At 38.4% G+C, this 25,239-nt stretch overlaps 1 protein-coding gene, 2 long non-coding RNA genes and 1 pseudogene across 5 annotated transcripts in view; 1 reads left to right on the top strand and 3 right to left on the bottom strand.

Annotated features, from left to right (window-relative positions):
* LOC149095962 (uncharacterized) overlaps window positions 1-25,239 on the top strand; it is a 302,109-nt gene that overhangs the window by 205,887 nt on the left and 70,983 nt on the right. The gene's annotated exons all lie outside the window — the stretch shown is intronic.
* On the bottom strand, window positions 406-8,982 carry LOC149095972 (uncharacterized). 2 transcript variants are annotated; one of them, XR_016204492.1, is made up of 6 exons: window positions 8,752-8,982; window positions 6,490-6,574; window positions 5,979-6,100; window positions 3,218-3,350; window positions 2,082-2,203; window positions 406-1,754 (listed from the first exon to the last, which is right to left on the bottom strand). It is a non-coding gene; the product is annotated as an uncharacterized LOC149095972 (long non-coding RNA). The 2 variants fall into 2 exon arrangements; XR_016204493.1 differs by lacking the exon at window positions 6,490-6,574 and having other exon boundaries at window positions 8,752-8,981.
* Window positions 9,129-13,452, bottom strand: LOC149095971 (uncharacterized). Its single transcript, XR_016204494.1, has 2 exons — window positions 12,042-13,452; window positions 9,129-11,549 (listed from the first exon to the last, which is right to left on the bottom strand). It is a non-coding gene; the product is annotated as an uncharacterized LOC149095971 (long non-coding RNA).
* On the bottom strand, window positions 13,718-24,145 carry LOC149095970 (uncharacterized; annotated as a pseudogene). Its single transcript, XR_016204491.1, has 2 exons — window positions 20,512-24,145; window positions 13,718-17,806 (listed from the first exon to the last, which is right to left on the bottom strand). The product of XR_016204491.1 is annotated as an uncharacterized LOC149095970 (transcript).

Genomic DNA, 25,239 nt, shown 5'->3' with positions numbered 1-25,239 from the left:
GGTAACGCCACTTGGCACTTTACTAACTAGTGGCACTTATGTAGCGTGCCACATAGCACTTTAGTAACGTTAAAGTGGCACTAAGGTGACCTTGAGTGGCACATTCTTACCAATGTGGCACTTTTGTAACAATATGGCACTAAGGTAACTTTCAGGTGGCACTATTGCAACTATTTGAATATCGTTGATTTAGTCAACTGCTGAAAACAGCTGCAATCTGAACTCCAGAAGAGATGAAATACAGTTCAATCAATGAGGCAATCTGCACCTCATAGGCTTCTGGAAAGTTTCCCTTGTCAAAAACTCAGTTTATTATTAATATATAGATTTAGCCGAGCCTAAAAGCGGAACTCCTCAGTATTTTTTCGGAATGCTGTTACTAATGAAAATAATCAAACATGTATGTGAGGTAAATTGCGAACTATTTAATAGTTTCAGCTGGAAATAGGATCACATCAGCAGATCGAGGTGTAAGATGGTGTGATTGTGAAATATAGAGCCATGATTTCAAGGATTTCTGGGAAGCCACTAAAAATCTTGATCACATAACAGAACTGTCTTCTGTACTTTTTGGTGGCATTTCCTGTTCTTTCCTACCTTATTCAGAAACACAAGACATTGTTATTAATCATTATATTCTTTCTTAGTTAACATGGGGACTCCCACACAAAAGAAGTTTAAACATTTTTTTGCTGTGGGGACTGATTGAAATGCAGCGGTTACAATACTCAGACCCTAGATCTCTACCAAATGAAATCTCGCAAAAATACCAAAATAGTATACATATGTGAAAAGTTGGAAAGTTTTGTTTTCTAACTTGTCCCCAAAGATACATTTAGCCATCTTCACTTTTGTCTGGAGTCTCCTCCTGCTGAAAGGGTTTGCAATAAGCAAAATCACTCTCGCATGAATGGTAATTGTGATATTTTTTTTTGGTGATCATGAGTACTTGCATAGGCTTCTAATAATAATTTTATTATTCAATTTCCATGTGATTTGTTATTCTTCTTGACTGAGATTGTGGACTACAGGAGCTGTTATTGGGTTCCATTAATTAATTTTGCTATGATTAAATTATACCAAGAATTATAAGCAAGCTAAGAGTAAGTTATATTATGTACATGTATTTTGTCTGCACTACACAACCAAATGCACTCAAAGGTTATCAGGCATGGGTACATTTGTCAGAAGAGCCCAGCATATCCAAGATATGTTTTGATTGACACATCAATTAAGATAATTTACAGCAAAATGGATAAACAATACATCAATATCCTACATGCACCAAACTGGACATAGGGATTACGAGGCAATCATTTAAACAACAGATTGAAATAATTTATAAACAAGAGAACACTATTTGTACAACAGTAGAGAACAAATTAGCCTTATTGGATGTTGCGAATGGCAAGGCTGTCTGTCTCCATTTCGTGTTGGCAAAATATTAATTTATGCCATGTCCAATGCAGATTATCACAAAATTGATTTACAAACATGATAAATATCACTTTAAAGCCAAAAAAAGCAATTATTTAAATAAACCATGAGTAAATTATCTCTAAGAAAAACTGATTAATTTAACAGGCACCTTAAATAATTAGTTAATATATGTGTTTCTTAATAATGTAATACAGTGTATCTGTCACAATGTTGCAGCCATGATATTACAACACACAGGATGGGTTGCAGAACTCAACTTCTAAGCCAGTTTATTCAATGACCTTGGTGCAGAAATTATAATCCCATCAAGTTGTCTGTAAATACAGAGAAACCAAACAAATCATTGCAATCTTAAGTAATAAATTATTGAACTCTTTTGCATGTATGTACGGTGTATGTTCCATTAACATTGGGGATCTCTCAGAAGCTGCATCCATCATAAATTAATTTGTTCCTGCATGCATTTGTTTATAGAACTTTTCACACTTTAATATCTCTGTCATACTTATAGTGATCTCTGTGTTCTACCACAATTAGTACACAAGAAAAATACACTCAGTAAGATATTGTTTACAATAAAAATCAATGCCTATAAGCAATCATAAGGACTTTAAATTTATATTTCTTCAGAAATATCTCACCAGGCCATGGTTGCTTTGAAAATCTTTGATGTCTTAATACAGGCTGCCCATGTGTAAACTGTTCATATATTGAATGACAGGAATGGACATGTAATCATACTGTAGCTGCTACTTGAACACCACTGTTATTCAGATAAAAACATATCGATTATAATTTATTATAATCTTTACACACAAACAGATGACATTCCTTTCTTTGATATACAGTGTACTTCATTGTTAGTTGTTTACTGAGTGTTAGTGAATCAAATGCTAGGGGCTGGTACCCCCAGGGGGGCACTGCCATATATGGGCTATATAGGTATGTGCCGCTGTGAAGGGTATGGTTTTCAAGCAGTTTACTCTAGGATAGGGTATATAAATCAGAGCGTTTGGGTCTAGAGTAGGATATCATTTTCACAAAATTGACTAGTTGGTTGAAGATTTTAGTTAGACTAAGGAAATCAGGAATTGCCACTCAAAAATATAAAAAAATCAAATCAGCAAGTTTAAATTTAGGCAAATCAGCCTCAACAGTGTCGATAGATGGCGCGATTTGGGGAGTTTACTCTAGTATAGGGTAGCAAAATTCAGCTGAACTAGCTCTAGTATAGGCTAAGGGTTCCAGGGTCCAAGCGGCACATCCCCACCCAGAAATTCCCAAAGTACCTCCCCCGGGCTGGTACCCCAACTTTCACAGTGGCAGGCTCTGCCCTGAGATGCAAAGAAAACTTACTAACTGAAATGAACTTGGCGACTTGCTTTTGAGATCAAATGCAGTTTGCTTTAAACAAGAAACTGGAACATTGCAAGTTACAACAATGTGCCCAGTCCCAATCAAAGGGCCATCCAGGCTGTTTGGTTGTACATATAACTGTACAACTGCATATGAGTTCAGCTTCCAAAAGAAAATCAGAGTTTGTCAGGATAAATACTGATGTTCTTGTTTACTACATGTAAATCTGAATGTGCAGTACCAGAAGACATTCACACCCAACACCCATTCATGGCCAGTCTTCAAAAATTCCAAATTAAAGTATCAGGAAGATAGAGCTCTAATAGAGAAAAAACCTCCATGTGGGGTATGAATCTTTTCTTGAAGAAAACAATGTCTGAGAAATCATTAATTACAAAATAATGTTTAAGAGATATCTTACCTGGTAATTCCAACTTTCAGAAAATTTTGTAATCTAGACTGTCTGGCCACTTCATATATTTGACAAGTTGACACTGGGCATGTTTGTCAATTTGTGGGCTTCAACATCACATTACAATAGTAGCATTGGTCAACTAAAAACAGCATAATTTGGTTAATTAATATACACTGTACATCATTACGTTGAAATATTGGTGAAGATCGTTGCACATCAACAGATACAGAACCATCACAGATATGATATGATATTCTTAACCTCTCTGAAATTTCAGATTATTCAAGATTAACATGCACATACATCATTAAGGACAACCCTAAAAAACTGATTCCAGAAACCGGAATCCGGAACTGGAAACTAGAATCCTGAATCCAGATATTATGAATGATGATAGAAATAATTCACTTCAGCAATGTCTAATAAATAAATATGGGGAAAAACTATTTTGCTGTTATTTACTTTCTTGGCTTTACTTCAGCTACAAACTGTAATTGCTAAAAAAATTTTGACTAGTTCTGAACAACCCTTAGCTATACATCTGGCCCAATTGTTCAAAAGCTGGATAAAGCTATCCATTGGGTAATCACTTTCCAGTCAGGGTTAGTGATTTTTCAGGTGGATAGAGTTACTCATAGCCTGCGAGCAGGCTCTACTATCTGTCTCTAGTGCCTGAGCAGGCTAAATAAGTGTCTAGTGTTTTTCTGCATTGGCATGTCAGCGAGTGCCTTCATGCAGCTTTACCACTCATGCCCCCGGCCCAAACACAAGAGCCTGCTCAAAGGCTTAGTTACCCATCTTTTGTTCAATCTGGCTCTGGTGAGAGTGCAGTTCTTGTCTAGATCAAATTGCTATGAGAAGACTGGTGAGTAGCACAATAACAACAAGCTATTTTGGTGAGTTTCTGGCAGTCTTTAAGCATCTTTTAACAACATGTGGTCCGATCTGTTAGCAAGTGAGAAGCAGACAGAGGTAAGTGTGCAACATTTCTATAAATTGTTTTAATATGATGGCCACCAAGAATATGAAATGCTGATTTGTCACAGTATCAGTGTGGAAATAGTGTTGATCCCGAACTAGTTTAGTATCTGTTGGACAAATCAAATATTATATTAAGATGAGCCAGGTTAGCCTTTGAACTTCGAAAGTGGGGGGCGTGACCGTCAATGTACAGGGGGCTGCCACTGACAGACATCCTGTTCTCTATGACATTTTCTATCTTGTTCAGTATCTACTAGACATAAAGGGTAAATTTATACCTCCGGTAAATTGCAGATCACTTATTAAACAAAATGGCAAGAAGATCTTTTAAATCTTATAACCGCGCTTTTAAAATTTAACTGTTTTGTTAATACTACAGTCACAACGCAGTGCACATTCCAGAGCAGTCCTTGATGATTCATTGATTACTGTAAACACATCACTTGATCAACACAAACTGTGTCATATCTTATTGCACCATCAGTCTTAGCCTTTGCAAAATCTATGATGATGTAATGGTCTTAATCTGGAAGTTTGCTCGGGACATGCCCATGAATGATACAAAAGGAAACGAGTGTCACGCTATTAATAATGCTTTTAATAAACAGCTTTCTTCCTGAAACGTCAAAATTTAATTTGCTTGCGCTTTGAAGTGGTCACGCAAGTCACACAATCAGGGGGGTTTATGTTATCCACAGCTAATTTTGGAACGGTTGTGTTTTTTCTCCTAGCACTGACTTAAACATTGCAAGTTCTGGCAAGCTCTTGTTTACCTCGGCAAATACTCAATTTTTCTTCAAATCTCTTAACTCGCTGCGATGAAACAGCCAAAGAATTCGCTTCATTTGCCGAAACCCACAAGAAATACTCACAAAATTGCACATAAATTAATGACCATCGCTTCTGGCAAAATAAACTTGCAAAGTAAACATGATCTTACAGTGCATTTGCCATGTAGCGAAAATGAAAGCTGCAATGTCAGCGCATTCCAGGGCTGACGTAATACCCTTTTTTAGCGTTTTTAGCGTATTTATTATTTCCCTTTGAATCCAACGCTTCGATAAAACCAGAAGAAAATATGTATTATACACAAATAAAGAAAACAATATCCGTAACATTGTCCTTGTTTCAACGTTTCAACAGCTTATGGCAAATAAACATCACAGGTTGCGTGATTCAAATTTGGCTGAGAGGAAGTTTGGGTCTGGTCACCGACCACAAAAAAAAAAAAAAAAAAAAAACACTGGTAGAACACGAACCGTGCTCGGCCCATGGCCGTGCAGTTAATTGCCAGCAAGCTTATTTTAGATGCTCTCAGGGTGCTTGGAATTAAATTATGACGCACTTTACTAAGATTCTCATAATTATAGCCCTCACTAGAAATAACGGTTGCACGAATTTCGACAGATGGGGAATTTTTGTGTCAGTTTGAGGTCCTTTTTACTTGGCCGCTTATTTTTTACAGGCAAAAACCTAAGCAAAACAATTTTCGAGTATTTGAAGAACTTGTTTTCTTTGATTTGTGGATTCTGGTTTCCGGTTACTGGATTCCAGTTTTTCATTCTGGATTCCGGCTTCCAGTTTCTGGGTTTTAGGGTTGCCCCACCTTTAACAGAGTGTTTGCTTTACATTCAGTTTACGCATGGCTGTTATCCAGCATAGGCAGACTTATAAGTTTGCCTTCAAAAATAAACTGCAACAACTATTGCATCTTTCATCACCTATTCTTGTGATGAAATGACAAAAAATCCAAGTACAAGAAGTCAAAAGCATAAAACAAACTTACCCGGTAATGCTTACAGTTCCTCTTACTGTCTGCATATGCCTTCCATAAACTGGTACTGCCTGGACATTGTACTCACTATTTTTGTGATCACACCTTAAAACATCACTGTTATATAATTTGTCCTGAAAAAGCAATGCATGAAATGTTATGCCTTTGGCACTCACCAAATACCTTTACATCATGTACAAAGTACACCACATCAACATTCACAATTCTCTTTACTTTCACTGTAACTTTTTTTATGTCATTTTCCCTAACTTGAAGACAGGACTTCCACATTAGGTGATAATTTGCCTCTGAAATCTTTATGAATTCACAGGGAGTGATAACAATTAAATCGTGACTAATTTTAGCAAAGGAGGCGTTCAAATGTCAGATTTTAATGTTAAGTTTATAACTTTACATTACTCTTCGTATATAATTATATATAACCTCTCAATAATTGCACCTGTAGACAGAAGGTGTGCTGGGGGAAGAGATGTTCTAAACTTTCTGAACTTTTCCCCCTTACCTGTAATAGGATGACTATTATGAACTACGGTTTGTAACCAACACCAACATCAGGTTATGTATACACATGTATATTTTGTTGTCTCCTGTAATCATAAAAAAATAAAAATTTAAACCCTCCATAAAGTTCATACCCAATAACACTGCCACATGTAGCGCTGTTACTGGGAATTAATTTAAGTGAAACTGTTGAAACAGCTCTGTCAAAATTGTTTCTAGCAGGTAAGACAGGATAACAGAATATACACGTAGTACACAGCAAAGGCCAGAGATACACACATGTTGGTTATAAGTTAGGATTTTGTGAGCTTCTGTGCTAGGTATGGTGGAAAATAATGGACTATCAAAAATGAAGGTTCCTAAGACATTTTGACAGCAATGAGAGGAATGAATAATAATATATAAATTTACAAAAGAAAGAGAAGTTCTTGCCCTGTCCAGTTCTCTGTCATAAAAATATCATTTACATACATTTATTACATATGGTTTGTGTTTAAAGCTGATATAATGCACACTCTGATTGGCTAATTCTAGTGTATTATTTACATTTACATGGTATACGTCGGTAAAATCATAAAACATCACATGTGACTAAAATAAAAAATAAAAACTAAAAAGAAATGCCCACATGTAATTCATAATAATTTAAAAATACTTAACACTAAAACAGATCTAATTCTTTACTTTATTCAAAATTATGCCCATGGGTCAATTACGAGCATGCTAAAAGGTCCTAACACAAAGTAAAAGGAAATTAAGAAAACTATTGCTTTTTTCCTGAAAATTGTAGCGACTGATTGAACACTCTGAGAGTGCATTCTATCACCCTGACAAGATAAAATTTAAGGAGAATAGAGAATTCACAAAATTATATTACAAAGGAATTGGTACTGGACAGGACAAAGGAAACAGCCAGGAAGAAACTGAAACTTCCTTTGATGAGCAAAAAAAGTATGCATGCACAACAAAGAAAACAGTGAGTGACATTCGGTTAATGAGTTACCATGTAGTTAATAACAAAATTAGTGTGAAGAAAAGAGCAGAGAGACAGAGTGTGTGTGTGGAGAGAGGAGAGCGCTCTCACCAACTAAATTGTGTATGTATGTATGTATGTAAAACTTATTTCTATTACCGAGAAATAGTCAGGGCAAGAACTTCTACTCCCTAAATTTTTTCTAAGTATGTAAATGTCATTTACACTGTTCAATTTACCGAGTAAAGCTCTTTGCATTTTTTTTTTCCATTAGTACTATCTCACTTTTGAGGGACATTTCCATATAAGTGTAAATACTGCATATTTGGGGAATAACCCATGTACCCCCAACCAAAAGCAGTGGCACTAATAAAATGAAATAGTAAATCAAAATGAAAGTAGAGCTTTATTTGCACACAGGATTTACATGCACAATCGTCTACTCGACATTTGGACTATACAAGCATTTCACCAAACCGAACTAATTGGACAGACAACAAAATAAAACGAGGAAATCTACATTATAAACACAATAATTATGCATATCACTTCATCTGAGTATCAAAAGCAAATCCTTCTCATTGAAAGGTAACCGAATGAAAGAGAGGATAAAGAAAATCGTTTAACCTTGCAGTGTTAAAAGTTTAATAATTATTCACGCTTAAATTTGATTACAGTGTGCATTTTTGCCGAAGGCTTAATTTAGCTTTGCAGTCATTTTATCGGCGGTAGCTTTGCCAGTCTTCAGCCAAATTAACCTGGGAATTCACCCAAGCATTTCGCCAAACCGAATAAACTGAACTAACAAAACGAGGAAATCTGCATACTTTGTAATCACAATATGCAAATCTTCCCATAGGAACGTTGAAAGTAAATATAGCAAATCCTGTTTGTACACCTTTCTTGGTTTTCAACAACAGAAGAAGAAATTCTAGCTGTCTACGAGGCGGCTGTGCCAACTAACACAGAGAAAACTTCAAAACTCGCCCGGCCGTGTTTACAAATACGGTTTTGGTTAAGCTTATTTTTAGACGTGAGGTTATAAGCTTAGGTTGACGACGAAAATCGACAGAAAGCTTAATTTGTTTACAACTTACAACAACCTCCACAAAGCGATTCACTTGCTATTGTTTAGAGATGAGAGAAATTAAAACGATGCAATTTATAAATTGTCTCACAACATGGCTTCAAATAAGGAAGACTTTCAAAGGATTCCAATTGAAAATAAGCTTATATCGCTGAGGCAACTTGTTAATTTTCATAGCAAACGCAACAACAAAAGTCACTTACCGCAAGTTAGCAACATCAGTTCGGCCAGTGTAAATCTTCCAGGCAGAAACTTGCAGCAAAAGTTGTGAAGACTGAACTGAACTAATCTTTTTGACAGATCAACGAATCAACCACTTTTTCCCACATGCCATTAGGGACAGCGCGTCTCCCAACCCCAAAATGCATCGGGAACGAAAGAATATCGAGATCGAAATGTATTGTGGGCCAAAATATAATCAGATAGTGGGAGCCTGGTCTCTAACACTTGAAAAGCCTGGTTGATTTCAGCTTTAAGACGCAGTTAGCGACCACCAGCCCACGTTTTCTCGAAATATTTCTGAAAGGAAACACAAATTATCCCTCGAACGTCTCAGTCAGAGAAATTTTTGCTCATCAGATCGGTTGTGCACCACGGTATTTATTATCTTGCAATTCATTGACCTATTTGTTATTAGTAAACGAACCTTAGCTTGTGTTGTGTATGTAGAAATTATATGTAGTTTCTTTAATTTGATTAACAATAATCATAACGGCTTGTCGTGTATTTAATGCAGTAATACAGAATTTCATACCGTAATCCCATTATAATTCCACACACATACCAACATTGAAAGCCTGAAAATATATAATATAATATATAATAATATTTATCTGTTTTTTTTTTTGTTTCTGCATGTAATGTTTGTTTCAGATTTGTTGCTTAAAAGCAGTAAAAACTCTAGAACAATATGAAATAACTATATGACAATATTGAAATGACAGTAGATGTCAGACATGTACTCAGAGTCCAATTTTCCTTAGAATGTTACTCGAGCCATGTATGGCAAAAAAATATTAAATTAATAGTAAACTTGTTGCAAAATCAATATAGTTCGCACTGTGCCGTTCAGTACTTACATGTACATGTACATACATATATCTGTGGTGGGGATCAAGTTGATAAAAATCCTACGGAAATGAGCTGATTGATCAAATATTTATGCAAAGCACGATGCCCAGTATTGTGATAGCTCACTGAAATTAAATGTGTGAAACGCAAGACTAGTTTCACCTCATGCCAATAATGATTTCACATGCTTATCCCTGTTCTATTTTACAGAACATCAAAAACATGGTCTAATATTATTATTAATACAAGCTGCTGGAATAGTCTTGAATGACTGCTCTGTCCTTTTTTTGCTAATAACAAAATGATTTCAGTTGAAAGAGACCTGGCATGTTCCATATGGGTCGTCCAGAAACAGTTAGAATCAGCTTTTAAAATTTCACTAGTCTGACCTGTAATGATTTCATATATTTTCTAGTGTGAAAATGTTTCCTGCACTAAATGCTCTAAATAATGACATCATCTTCTCTATTTAGCACAGCATCAAACAAACAATTTTGCCAAGGGACCTGTAGATCCAGGTTTTCATTATCCCTGGTGATCTTTTTCATTTTGATAAAAGTAAATTATGATGATGTTCTTCACAATGAGGAAGCTAAAGACCTGTGGATAACATAAGCCAATATCATAAGCCAATATGGCAGTAGCCTGCTAGAAGGCTAGTGTCAGGTTGCACAGTTATCTCTAGCTGTTCAAATCGTCATGAAAACATGTACAGCCTGCTACTGATCATATCACAAGGGCCATTTTAGAGATGAAAACTTAGGTCAAAAGGTTTCTAAAAGCACTCTTCTATCTTTGTACTACACTAACCACATGTCCTGCATTTTTCATGGGGCAGTGCATTTGGTTCATGTTAGAAGGAGTATTCCTTTCCAACATTGTTGTCTTTCTGTTGTTAAAGGATTTTGTGTTTGCAAACATGTGTTGTAAATATCAGAATAGTACTGGAAATGGGTCATGAAATAGGGTTTTACACATAATGCTCAAATTTGTTGTCATTATGCAAATGCTTGATGATCAAAAAATCTCACTATATATTATGCTCAAAAGACATCGGCCAGTTTTTGTCACTGTTATTCCCGCGTAATGCTAGATTCTTTTGCCTCACTATTATGCTCAAAATAATGCCAGCACAATGTGTAAAACCATATAATGACCACTAATGGGGGTGAGGGAAAGATGGAGTGGTCATCAGTGGAAGTTGTGGCACTTTCACAATAAACAAACTAAAAATTTGTTTCACACTGACAAGAATATGGCTTCGTCTCTGCTCATGGGCGACACAAAATATAACCAGTATTGGGTCAGGTGTTGCAAGAAGATCGATTCTTTGATCACTGGACCCGTTAACCATCAGAAAAGAGGGCTGTGCAAGGCTACCACAGCTGTGTTCACCAGAGTAATAACACCACATGTATCAGTGCAACTTTGTAGGGAATAGTTACGGCATCGCCAGTCACATTCATGACCCTGCCAATTAGTCGCACTGGGAGAGTGGGCAAGCACCAAATGACTCTTTTTGTGCGTTCCAACTTGTGGAATGTACCGTGCAAAATCATTGACGACATCAATGATGTCTGGGGGAGGTTGCCAAGCCAGCATCTTACAGTATATGATCTTCATGAAAGGTCGCAGCTCAACATCTACCAGTACCCAATGATTACCACCATTTTGAGGGTTGCCAATGAAAGTTTTGCCATTCCTTTGTCCCACATTCAGAGTGAAAACCAGCCTTTTTAATGGTCCAGGGTTAAGTAACTTAGCTTTCCTCATCATCTCATTGTAGATATTAACAACGACATTGGGCATAGTAGCATGGTATCGTTTTGCATGTCATTAAGCTGTTTTAAAACCCATGTGACGTGATCAGTATAGACCCAGCCTTGCATTCCCGATGCAGCAAGACAGGCAAGCTCATCTGCAGTCAATCCTGTTAATTAGTAACAACATGATATACTTTTCATCAGGCTTTATTAAATATTTTCTAAGGGAGTGGGGTAATAGACCTAAAAAAGTGGAGTTGGAGTAGGCTGCTAGCGGACAAAGATGTATATAAGATTATAAAGTTCTAAGCGTCACTGGTTTCTAATTCAACAAAACTGTGATACCGTATTGGAGATGGCATCCCCCAAACCCCCCCCCCCCCAACCCCCTTTCCACCCTTCGACACCATGTCTAAAACCCTAATTGCATTTTCTCAGCTACAAAATAAGCATATCCCATTTTCTATTTTACATCATTTTACTTTCTCGGGCCCGTGCACGCATTTTCGTTTTGTTTATCTTCAAAATTACATAAACTTTATTGCATATTTTAGCCGGTTCCAGTACTAGTTCAGGATATACCTGGAAAAATAAGCCTACACATCACGACATCACTCCACATGAAGTCATTTCTTAATTTTTCTTTTAAAAAAACTTACCATAACTTGGTAGCATATCGTCAGTAGGATTGTCCCAGATCATGGCTTTGAATTTGTCGATCGATTTCTCGCCGAGTTTTGGGCTGGCGAAAAGCTTTCGAAAACCACCTCATCTCAGTATTGTAAGCACTGGGTTTGCCCTGTCGACGGCTCAACTTTACAAGGATCATTCTATACATAAATATTGAACAATGCTTGGAGCAATTCAAGTGAAAAATTTTATTCAGGATTTACCTTACCCGCTAAAAATGATAAAATTAACCAGGCCTACTAATGTTAGAGACCAGGTTCCCGCTGTCTTGTTATATTTTGGTCCATAATACATTTCGACCTCGATATTCTTTCGTTTCCAAAGCATTTTGGGGTTGGGAGACGCGCTGTCCCTAATGGCATGTCTTTTTCCCGCTGTGTTTACTGTTTTGTAACACTCGGACATGTTTGATTTCTCTTGTTCATCACCTGACCAAATCATGTGACTTTTCTTGCACGGCTGCACAGCGTCACAACGCGCGAATTTTAAAAAAACTTGGCACTGCAGTCTTCTGAGTACTTTCGCATCCTATCTATGGCCCTCGTTAGCTTTGGTTAACGGCATTGTTCGGTATTATTTCACTTCCTTTCTCTAGCCCTTGACTCGCTATAATTCACGCCATTGTTCAGTACTGTTTCGCCTCCTTCCCCAGCGCTGGCCCGCTCTTTTTCGCGATCTTCTTCGCTACTTCTTTGCCTGTTAATTCTTGCTTTCTTTTTAATTCCTTCAGTGCAACCCTATCTTAAAAACATTAGATCAACCTCCGCTATCATTTGTCGACATAACAAATAGAAATGCGTTTTCTTTTCTTTAAAAATCCCGCCAAGAAAAATGGCATTCTTCTGCTAGAGACCGAGGGTGCATGTCTCTGTCGACCTATTAGCTGGAGTATGGCCGCCATGTTGGGCAACTCCGCCGTCGCCGTCGTCGTCGTCGTCGTCGTGCGTACGCGCCCACGAGCAATACCGCTAGCCATGAAAACCATGAGAAAATTCATTCATGGATTTCCTTTTGTTTCCCATATGATTATGGGGCTCCGCTTGGCGGCCCTTCGGGCCGCCGGAGCTCCGCTATTATCATTATCATTATCATTATCATTATCATTATCATTATCATTATCATTATCATTATCATCATTATTATTATTATTATCACTATCATTATTATTAGTAGTAGTAATAGAAATTGGACCGAGTGGAATACAATTTAGGAAGTAATCGCGCGAGTACTTTCAAAATCAGACGAGCGCGATTTGAAGTTACGAGCACGATTATTCCCTGAATTGTACGACACGAGGTCCAATTACTAATTAATCGTATCTATAACAAATTTCGGAATTAAAAATGTCTTTTGAGAACTTCTTTTGAGCGGAAACATCTGTAACGCTTTTCATAAGTTTGGAAAACTGAAGGAAACCATTAAAGCGCGCGTAACTGATGTGCGCATCACGTGGGTATCCAATTACGAAAAGTTCAAATTGGATACCTGTAATTGGACACCCGCGTGATCGCGTACCCATTACGTGATTGGATTGGTTACCCAAAATTTTAATGATAACTTGCAAAACCCAAGCTATGAACGAGATGGCGTGAATAAAAGCACCCTAGGACCATAAGTATAGCACATAAAGCTTCAACACCACAGCTGTTACCAACAGAAACGTTTAATGACTTGTTAACAAGAACAGTAACCTAGAACACAGTTGTTCTGAATTATGAAATAACTGATTTACCTTCGGTAAAGGAAATTTTAAATCTGAAAACAAGACAAACTTTTCGTGAATTTAAAGGAGCTCAGTCACGGCATTTCGAGTTATTTTGACCAACTGCAAAATTACCTTTAAATTGAAGGAAATCTGAAAATAGTAGTTTACTAAGAGAGAGAGAGGTACCAATGAGACAATAACGAACCATGACGGAACAAGAATGGTCAAGCATGGAAAAGACTAACGCGGATAACAAATGACAAACTTGAATAATTTAGGCTGAACATTTCAAGATGCGCAAACCGTGACGAAGCTCTTTTAAGATAACACTTGTAAACAGAATGAATAGTAACATACAACTCAGTTATTCTGAATAATAGCGTAACTAATCCTCTTTCGGTATGAGAGTATGCAATACAATACGTTGAATAAAACCAAAACCTGAATATAAATAGACTGCTTCATTATCTTAGTAACTGTTAGTAACGATAATGTCTTTGCATTTTCTTTATCAGTTAGCTGTCTACCAGCTTTTTTTCTGTCACTATATGGTTTTAGCGTATTCTTTGACGGGCATTTTGAAATGATTCTTAATGTGAAGAGTTGTCATGATAAAAATGACAAACAAGAAAAAATTACCATGGAAGTATCATTTCCCTGAAAGTTTAATTCTTAGTAACTAACCCGAAAAAAGAACAATCATGTTCTGGAAGTTAAATTAACTTCTAGAAAGCAGACGTGATCCGAGAAACATCATTTTGCATTCACTAAGAATGATTCACATTGCGGGACATGTCTCACGGCGTCAGCTGGGAAACGTTTGCATTTCAGCTCTGTTTCCTAGAAAGGCTATTTTGGAGTCTAATATGAGCTCTGACTACATTTTAGTTTCCTTAGCAAATTAGGCTGAAATACTCTTTACAGGTTTTGTTTCTTCTTGTTGCTAAATGCCAACATAATCAGTGGCAGATGGAACTTTTGTCTCGGTTGAAACTTGGTTGATATAGCAGAAAACGGAGGAATATAAAGCCCCAGCCAAACGATCGCGACATTTCAACCCAACAGTTTTGGGCCCAACATGTTGCGTGCGTTTGGCCTCCTTGTTGGGACAGTCCTGTTGGTTGTCGCTGGCTCAAGTTTGAGAATAGTCAAATTTGAGCCAACAACCTCCAACCGGGTGGCCAAACGCGCAAAACATATTGCGCCCAACAATGTTGCGATATGTTGCGTTGAAATGATGCGATCATTTGGTCGATGCTTAACTGCTTAGATATACAAGGTCACAAGTAAATCTTAGGGAGGTAGATATAAAATCATGACAAGTTCTTACTAGCGCCTACTTTGCTTTCTACGTTGTTCTCAACTAGTGCCTGCTTTGCTTTCTATCGTATTTTCATCTAAGGCCTCCTATGCTTTCGTTCATACTTTAGTCGATTTACAACTTGTTCGACTGTGAAGTCAGCAAACAGTTTGGTACCCTGGCCGTCGTTTTGCAATCTTCTTGCTATAACGGGCTTTGAGATCGGGGATCCTTTGATCATATCGGGGAACAAACGGATCAAAGTTTGAACTTGGGCGGAATTGAAAAGGCCTGGCTTGGACCTTGCAGTAGTTACTGTAGGTGAAAGTATGTCAGAGGAATGATCACTAGCTTCGCCGTCCCCAGATGTATCGAACATTCTGCTCACACGGTCTGTCACTGTGTCTTTTTGCGATGGCAAGAGAACTGTCCCTGTCCTGGTCTCTTTGAGTTAAATCGCCACTCAGCCCGTACTTTGTCGTACACCTTCTTTGCACTTTCCTTGACTAGAATTGGATTCGACTGAATTTTTGCCCTGACAGAAGCCATACATATTTTTTGTTCATTGATCTCTGAACGGAAGAGCTCTTTGATGGCATTTGTCTTTTCCTCGCTGGTTGGAGAAGCTATGAATAAGCTTTTTTCATTTTCCTCGACTTCTTTACTTGATAGGGCCAGCTCTTTTATCCCTCCTTCTTCCACTTTCTCGTTTCCAATTTCGGCTTCTTCCTCAACTGTCGGGGCTAGCTCTTTCATTTCATGCTTGTTACTCCCTCCCTCACTCTTTTGGGGATTTCGCATCATTCCGTGGAGAATTTGCGATGCTTTGACAGATGATTTACTTTTGTCCAACACCCTGTAGTATTTTTCAGCGGTAGTTTCTCTATGAGCCATGAGATCCGCCAAATTTCCACTGATGTCCTTACGGTTCTGGTGGCACTCCGAAACGGCACTTTTTCGGTACAGGGTGTGGGTCACCGGTCCGTCGATGCCAGCCTTCTGGAATATTGAACTCAATGCCCTTGACATCTGGCTCGACTCCATATTATCCCCCCCCCCCCCCCCCCCCCATGAGAGGAAAAATTTGTCACTGCCCTCAGCGGACTCTTTGACAGGCAGTTTTGAACGCATTTCTGTTAGGAAAATGTTAAGATGGTTGTAGAGGTGATTGGTCAAGACAATCTGAGCTGGCCCATGGGTGTCTACAGTTTTGTGCTGTAAAACACGCACTACATGTCTGTCGTCTTCAGATCTGGCCCTTTGAAACTCCTGAACAGTCATATATGCCACGACTCCTGCTCTGTTTGCATTATCAATCATGACACCAGCGTGTACTTTGCTTGGGTGATCTCAGCATGATGAGCTCCACTGAGCTCTCCCAAAATGATGACGGCATCTCGCACAGCCTGGCTTCTTCCAAAGTCATTGACTTTGTCCGGTGTTATGAGAGCACTAACATCTTCTTCCATTTTCTCCCACCTGCGCCTTGTGGTTTCACGCTTATACGAGGCGGACCAATTTTTTAACTTTTCTCGTAGGCTTATGACGTCATCTTTCTCAAATTCGACTCCACTTGGTTTCTCTCCTAGCAAAAATGAGCAGTAGTGCTGCAAGCTCATCAGGTACGATTTAATCGTTGTAGGGTGATATTTCTTTTCGGCATACTGTCGAAGGAAAACATCTCGAACCAGTTTGCGGTCAAGTAATGAATGAAGACAACTCCCCTCACCTATTACGGACAAAACCTTTTTCATTTGAGCCACATGTTGCTTGGCAGTTTTTGCGTCTTTTTTCTCACAGTCTGGAGAAACAAGCCAGTCTTCAAATTCTTGCAAAGTCTGTTGTACTAGACTCGAGGGTTCATCCGTATCAACACTGCTTCCTGGTTTTACAACGTCGCCTGTGCCAGACACATTAGGATCACTCTTCTGGAGATCGTCAGGATCATTGTCTTCAAGATCTTGTTGACTTGATTCTGACTTGCATAGAGATGAACGGTCCATATGGTAGTCCATATCCATTTCGTTTTCTCTTTTTGCCTTCATTCTGTGAAATATGTGGTCATTCTTCATAGACACGACTTTAGCGAGCGACATACACTTTTTGAACTTTGGTTCATCGTTACTTAGCTTGTGTACTTGGTGAAGGTGCTGAGGAAGTCTCTCAGATACTGTTGTGCAGCCTGGAATGGGGCATACTTTCTTCTTCCGGGATGGTTTCTTGCAGTTCTTGGGTTTGGAATCGCCTATGGTTTTCCGTGGCTTCTTGTTTCCAGCATAAGCAGTTTCTTGACTAGAAAAGGTATACTTCTTCCGTAATTTAAATCTGCATGTGGCTGTTTTTGCAACCTGTTTGGACCAGTTGTGTACGTTTCTCAGATGTCTGGGAAGATGACGAACAACACTGTTGCAATACGGCAAGGGGCACTTTTTCTTCTGTTGCTTTATAACAGGGTTTTCATCTTGACCTTCATCGTCACTCCCTGCATCCTCTTCACTCCTTCTCTCGACTTTCGTTTTGTTGCGCTCTTCTTCAATCTCGTTTTTAAACACCTCACTTTGGTCACTTTCATCCTGCACTTCTATTTGCGCTTCGTTCTCGTCTTGGGTGCTGCTAAAACCATCTTTGTCGTGATCTTCATTATCACTATCCGACACTTCAAACCCAGAGTAGATTGCTGCCTGGGTTCCGGTCCATTTCCATCTGAGATTAAACGCTCTTTCTCTCCGCTAAGGACCAACAACATGATAGACGTTAATACACCAAATTCCCTTTAAACTAATAGAATTATGGTATTGTCACTAACGCAGTAGGAAGTTTGGAAAAAAATTCTGGCCGGGACTCTCTACGTAGTTACTACGTAACACGCAACATTGCATTTTGCAAAAACCCAGAGCAGTAATAATAAAAGCAAAGGGGCCAACAACTAGTCTACATTTGCCTTAAATCCTCAAATTAGCGCCCAGGGCGCTTATTTTGAACTTAGAAGAAAACGCGTGGCACTTTTTCGCGGGAGGCGCTTAATCAAGGGGCCGCTTATTGAATTTTTCCAAATCGTGGTCATATATGATCGTTTTTTTCTTGTAATATATGTATGTGTCAGTCCCTCAGAAGTCTCAGAAGGCTCCTGTCTCTCTTGAAAAACTACGAAATATAACCCCTTTAGCCGGTCTAGGCCTGCTGAACAAGGTTGGTTGAGCTTCAGGCATTGGAGATCAACTGGTCGTCACTACCATCCGTTGCGACGGTCAATGTGCAGTAGTTCACTTGCTCGTGATTGAACAAGACCAAAACTATACATCCTTTGTTGTCTCAGCACTCGTCCATCAATCAGGGGGAGCGGAGGGGCGCTTATTCAACGGGAGGCGCTTATTTTAAATTTTGCCCGATAGGAGGGGCACTTATCCGAAGGGGGCGCTTATTTGAGGGGAGGCGCTAATTCGCAGAATTATGTTATATGGATGTGGTCCCCTCCCCTTTTTGACTTTTTTTTTTTTAATATTGATGCTCACATTTTAGGCTTAATCGAATAAAGTATTGAATACAATAGCTTTTGCAAGCAAGAAGAGTGTTAGGCATATGTCACAAAACATGATTTTATACTTAAGGTCATTCCACTGAAATAGAACCTGCACTGAGATTTTTGTGAAACTTTGCCTATTGATTGTTTATATTATAGGAACTTAAATTTTGAAATAAAAATGAAGGGTCCCCATGTTCTTCTAGGAGCAGCAGCACCTTGTTTATACCCATATAAATCCTTATAATAGCACCATGATTGTAGTCACGATTGCTTGCTAAATTCACGTTTCCGACGATTGCTTTTTGTTCTATCCTGAGAATTGGTCCATATTTATTTTACACAGAGAAATTTATTACTCAATTCAAAACAACAGAAAAAAATGATAGGTCACCATACTCGTTTGCGAGAAAATGACGATTTACCTATATGGCGAGGTCCAGCTGTAAAGAAAAAGCCGCCACTTTTTAATGCGCGCGCGCTAATCACGCGTGAAATTATGCGCAGTAGGGATGCACAATGCAATACTGGGGAATGACCTTAACCGGCCAGCAGAACGTTCTTAACGGGCTAATTATTCTCACTGCATTTTCCAGTTCTTCAAGAAGAATTTCTTCCAAATGACTGTTATACTGAAACGAACTAATATGACCGGACTTAATATTTCTTGGTGCAGTTACATCTTTTGTTTTGATTTGGTGGATAATATGTGCTTAGGACGTAAGAGGCAGAGATAGTAAATGTTAGTGACAGAAGTCATCCCATGGAGTCAGTCACATAGACAAAGTTACCTAACCTTACCGATTGAGCTCATTATATTTGGCCAGGGTCTAGGGTTATGTTATAACCACAAAATCAATGTTGATAAAGGTCAAGGAACATTTGCCCTTTGAGCCATGTTGATACAATTCGGTAAGGTCTGTGTCAATCAGAATGTCAGCATTACTGCGATATGTATAAATATGCAATTTAAAATTCTTGCTTATTTCAGAGCTATTTAAACATTGAATAATTCATACATTTATTTTTTCTCTATTCATAATCCTATTAAACATCAATTTGACAGACAACACCGAACCTGCAAATAATTTTTGTTTGGTAAGGGAGCCAAGCACTTGTCAGACAGGCCCCGGCCAGTTTTGACAAGACAAGAGGGCATTCTGGTAAAACAAACAAATCAGTAGTTTGACGATAATGTTAAGGAGAGTGGCACATCTTACTTCAGGTCTACAGCTGCTTTCCTTGAGGCTCGTTTAAAGAGCCACAGGTAGTTCAAATTGCTCTCTCAAATTGACAATCAAATTGAATGATGTTTGTTCAAACTGCTCTGCAGTCAATAATGGCAATGCAACTCAGTCTTCCGTGCCTTTCGTACAAGAATATGTGTTTGCTATACTAATTTAGCGGCAGTGGGAGTGATATGTATACTAATTATGTTGTCTACAGGATCCTGGCTATGTTTATTGATCATGTGCACCGGTGCACAAATGAACACTCATGACAGCATTTATGAAAATGTACCTTTACCATGATTATATAACATATATGCTGTTTAAAGCTAGGCAAAAGGCTTAATGATATGTAAAATATACATGTCTTAACAGATATAAACTTATATGTGTGGTCATAGCTATTGTGTCTGATTCTACAAAAGATTGAAATAAGAGTGAAAATCTGTGCAATTTTTTTCACACCAATCCTTTTTCACTATATGCTCCATTGGACTTTATTTGCTGAACATTGTTATATTAGATCCTGTCTGTCTCACTCTAAAATGCATACCACATTTATCTGCCCATTTTTTATTTGCTGTTTAGGTGTAAAAGCAAGTGGCCTTAAAGATTATTTTGGGGCTTAAAACATCTTAAAGAAATGTCTGTTAATCATTGCACATGGGTAAAAGAAAGCTCTTACCCTTTTGGCTGCATCATGGTCACCTCGTCGCAGAGCTGCTGCTTCTGCAGACTTTAAAGCATTCAATCTTGCATTCACACTGAATCTGTCCATTCCGCGGTGCAGTTAAATGGTCACCTAAACAGAAAGAGAATTTACATGGAACTTAAATATGGCAGAGCTCTCAAATCTCATACGTTATCATGACTATCATGCTGAAACAATTATTTACCAAGCTGCATTAAAATGTTTGGATTCAATCAGTCTTTGGACAAATATCTCAACTCGAGAATGGCAGATGACTTCAACTAAATTTAAAATACTCACAACATAACCTCGACACAATTCATGAAAATACATTCCGATACTTACAGACCTTCGATGCCCAACCGAAATAAACAACCGTTCATAATAAGCATCCCTTTCTAAGAAACCACTTTACCTGAACTATAAAAAGTAAATTTGGTTCGTCGATCGGGCAATAAACAGAGCCATGTCAGAGATAATTCAACACAATAACAATGTGCGATGATCACAAACAAAAGACGACCTGTTCACCTCTGACATGGCTGATTTGAATATATATCTCAACTGGAAAGTCTGTTAGCGTTTAATGCTTGCAAATATGTACAAGAATTGACAAGATGGTCTATGTTATGCACAAAAAAACGATGGATTGTAGACCTACCTTCCCTTCCTGTCGGCCATCTATTGTCGGAAAACTGTGACAAAACAAGATTTGTTCCCAACCTCCTCTCCCTTTCGTGGAAGGCTACCACGTGTCAGGTCCGAAACGTTCAGGGTGCATTTCTCTGGACGAATCCGAGATCGGATTTTTGATCCAAGATCACACGAATTCGTTACTACCACAGAAAAAAAAAAATTCCAAAAATGGATTTTTCCCTTGACAACCCGAGTTTGCAGTTTGCGTGTTTCAATGTAGTTTTGAAAAGGTGGCAAGTTGTATTTGTTTTTGAAGAGTTCCCACCGTGGGTATGCAAGAAGATTGTACCTCAAAGCCCTCAGGATTATTGTTTCTACGCTGCGGTAAACGTGTCGAGTATTGCCATGAAAGTTAGAAGAGATCACGGTTTACTGTAATTCTTTTTTCTTTCAATAAAATTGCCAAAACGATCTTGAAACCGCATTGACAACTCGCAGTAAAAAAGCCATTCAAACAAATGATGCCGGCGTATACACGAGGGCGAGGGAAAATCGTTTTCATCATACGGGCTGAAGAAGGCAACTGAAAGCAGGCAAGTCCTCGTTTTATAAAATGTTCAAAACTACGAGCGAAAGATTTTAAATCGCGAAAATACAATGACATGGAGTGAAAAAGCCGTTCAAATGCCACTCGGCATCAGGTCAGTAGCTGGTATCTTTTTAGTTCTCTTCTTTCACCAGTAGAAGAGCACTACCATTGTCAAATGCCCATGTAGTTGGTAATTTTTTATGTCGAGTTTTCAGGTCGCCGATTCTCTATAAACTGAGCTTGAATGTTTGCGAGTTCTTCATCTTACAATTTTGTTTTCCTGCAGAATGTTGGGTTCTGAATACTAAAATTCGCTTTTGCTCTGATAGCTTCCATCATCCAAATCTATGCCTTTTTACGTCTAAGTTATGTTTTGTTTGCACGTTTACAGTTCAAAGTCAGCAAAAATCTAGAGTTTCTAGCAAGGATGTGAGCTATCTGTAAGCCAGTGACCGTATCGTGAAAAACTCGCCCCCGTAATTAGCCAATTAAATTACAGGATTAAGGATCCCGGAACGCTTGATATGCTTAAGAAAAATGAATTCCGCTGTTTTTCTGCTGGCATGCTTCCTCCAATCGTTGACTCGACACAGCGGTTAATTTACCTTTATCAATCATAAATAGCTTTCACTTGTTCGACGGATGCAGCACAAAAGTTCGTTTTGAAATTAATGACGCTCTAAGATAAGCTCACACTTCGCTAGACAGCCTTTTAGTCTCACCAAGAAGCAAAAACAATGTGCTGTGGGGAGATATTTCCGGATTATGTTATTTTGCGTTCTTTAATGTTCAGGACCCTATACAGATGTCTATAACATAAGATTTAAGGGCCCCAAAGTATGGAACTCAATTAGTGAAAATTTGAAAACCTTCTCTATTTCAAACTTCAAGGAATCAGTAAAAAACGATCTAGTCAAAGATTATTGGTTACTTATGTTCTTATTAGCAGTTGTGTTGTTTTCCAATTTACCTGTAAGTTAGTATTTTGTTCATTTCTGTCACCTTTCCCAAGTCTTTCTTTTATAGTTTAATATATAGCGTTTACTGGTTGCCATAGCTATTGTGTGCTCTTCTGATATTAATGTTTTGTATTCATATATAACTTTAACTATTTTAGACTTCCTTCATTGCATAGAAATAGCGTTTTTCCTCTTTTTTTTTCTTCTTCTTGTGTGTGCATTTGTGCTTCACTTTTCTTGCCGACCTTTGTGTTATTTCTATTTAATGCTGATGTTAACTGGCTGCCTGGCTCCGCTAGCCCCTATGGTTATTCCAGGCAGCTAGTACTTTAAGTTTTACTTTTAATATTTACATTGAACATTGTAATTTTTCTTTAGCAAGAGTGAGTACAAATAAAGATTGATGATGATGATGATGATGATTATTGATCATTATCATTAAGGCTCAGTCTGGTCTCTATCCAAATGATAGAATTGAATTGAATTGAATTTAGGAGGCGGCCATTAGTTCTGCGTATTACTGAACTGTTCAAGAAACTAAGGTGCCCGTCGATTTTCTTTTTCGGTTCCAAAGGCACTCGGAAAGGCTGGTTTCCCACCCTGGTCAACTCATGCGCTCACGCTGGTCTATTTTACGCACGAAAAACGCAGCAGCTGCCTCTCTGTCTCTGGGATTACTGTGCAAGCTTTTTTCTTTTTTTGGGGGGGGGGGAGGAGGGGGGGACCGTGTTTTCAGTGATATCTTCCACAAGAACATAATTGGTGTTGAGGACTGTTTTATTGTCACGAGCAACCTTAACTAGCATAATCCCACAGACATTACCGCTTTGTCCATACCTCATGATACTATATAGTAAAAAATGACGTTGTCTGGGGTTTTACTTCAGCTCAGAGAAATAAATGACTGTGTAGCAATAGAACGCTCTAAGAGCAACATAAACCTAGTATTTGAAAGGAGAAAAGTATGGAATACAAACTGTTTCACAAAGAGTGAAGTGCATTAACACACCCAAAACAGGTATGTAGTTAATTCCTCCTCATAGAGGGTGAATATCTTTTCACAATAACTCCAACAGCTTTAAAGCCAATACCTTGGAATTGCTCAAGCAACAAGATCTATAAATGAAAAATACTTGGACCGTTGGATACGGAAATCGCGGCTATATGAGTTAGTTTCTCTCCTTGTCGCAATTTCTAGCGAATTGTATTAATTGTGGCACTTTAAGAACCCGGCTTAACAGCAAGACATGCCTGTAGAAAATTGATCGTCCTGTCAAAACTACACCAGCTACAAACCTGTGCTTTGCAGAAAATACTGCTTAGTGATTGGGCTATAAAGGCTGGTTTTCACTAGAGCATAAGCACAAGCACAAGCATAAGCATAAGCACAAGTGAAAACAGCCACGACATAAACATAAGCATAAGCAGAAACATAAGAAGAACGAACCCACTTATTTGTCTCGTGCAGTTTTCACTAGTAACGCGCTCGACATAAGCATAAGCATAAGCACAAGAAAAACGGAACTGTTCGTTTTTCTTGTGTTTATGCTTATGCTTATGTCGAGCGCGTTACTAGTGAAAACTGCACAAGACAAATGAGTGGGTTCGTTCTTCTTATGTTTCTGCTTATGCTTATGTTTATGTCGTGGCGGTTTTCACTTGTGCTTATGCTTATGCTTGTGCTTGTGCTTATGTTCTAGTGAAAACTAGCCTTAACATATCCAAGTTTCAATTTTTTTCCTTGAATGTAACGAGCAAAACTAGTCTTACGATTTTAAAATGTCAACTTTTGGCCTTTTTCTGAAACGGTAAACTTGAACGTAGATGAAAATTCATATCATTACAACCCGTCTTCTTGTAATCTCTACAAAACAGTATTTAAAATGTACGGGGGGGGGGGGGGGGAAGGGGAATATACCAGCATTCATTAGTCTCCCATCTATCCATTCATTGCTGGCAAAATTGGGTTTTACCCTTCTTTTCTGTTCGATACCCCGCGCCCTGGCACTTACGTACCATTTTCAATACAAAAACGTCTTTAAAATACAGAGGAATTATCCTGGGAAAGTGAAACTCCGTCCAAACATTCAATGTAGTTTGCTAGAGTCGCATGAAGTGTGCCATGGAAAAGCACAAAATTTTCTGCAAGTTTTTGTTGAGAGACAAAAATGTTACTGAAGTGCCACACTTTTCATCTAGAGAGAGAGAGAGAGAGAGAGAGAGAGAGAGAGAGAGAGAGAGAGAGAGAGAGAGAGAGGAATGGTTGTCTCGGGCAACCGAGAACATATAAATGGGACCTTTTAAAGGCGCGTAAAGTTGAAAGCCTTTCAACTTTACGCGCCTTTAAAAGGAGCTTTACGGAGCTTTACGGCGGTGTTACATGATGTAACACCGCCGTAAAGCTCCGTAAACCTACCGTGAGGCCTCCATTAAGGTGCCTTTTAAGTTGAAGCATTTGAAGTTCCCTAAAGTCCGAGTGTGTGCTGTAGTGTGCTTTAAATTGAAGTTGGATTGGAAGGTATGCACCAAACTAAATCG

Source organism: Orbicella faveolata, unplaced genomic scaffold (genome assembly GCF_042242905.1).
Source record: "Orbicella faveolata isolate gen_17 unplaced genomic scaffold, um_ofav_v1 contig_48, whole genome shotgun sequence".
Classification (NCBI taxonomy): domain Eukaryota; kingdom Metazoa; phylum Cnidaria; class Anthozoa; order Scleractinia; family Merulinidae; genus Orbicella; species Orbicella faveolata.
The sequence above is the reverse complement of the archived record's forward strand: the minus strand, read 5'-3'. Positions and strand labels throughout refer to the sequence as shown.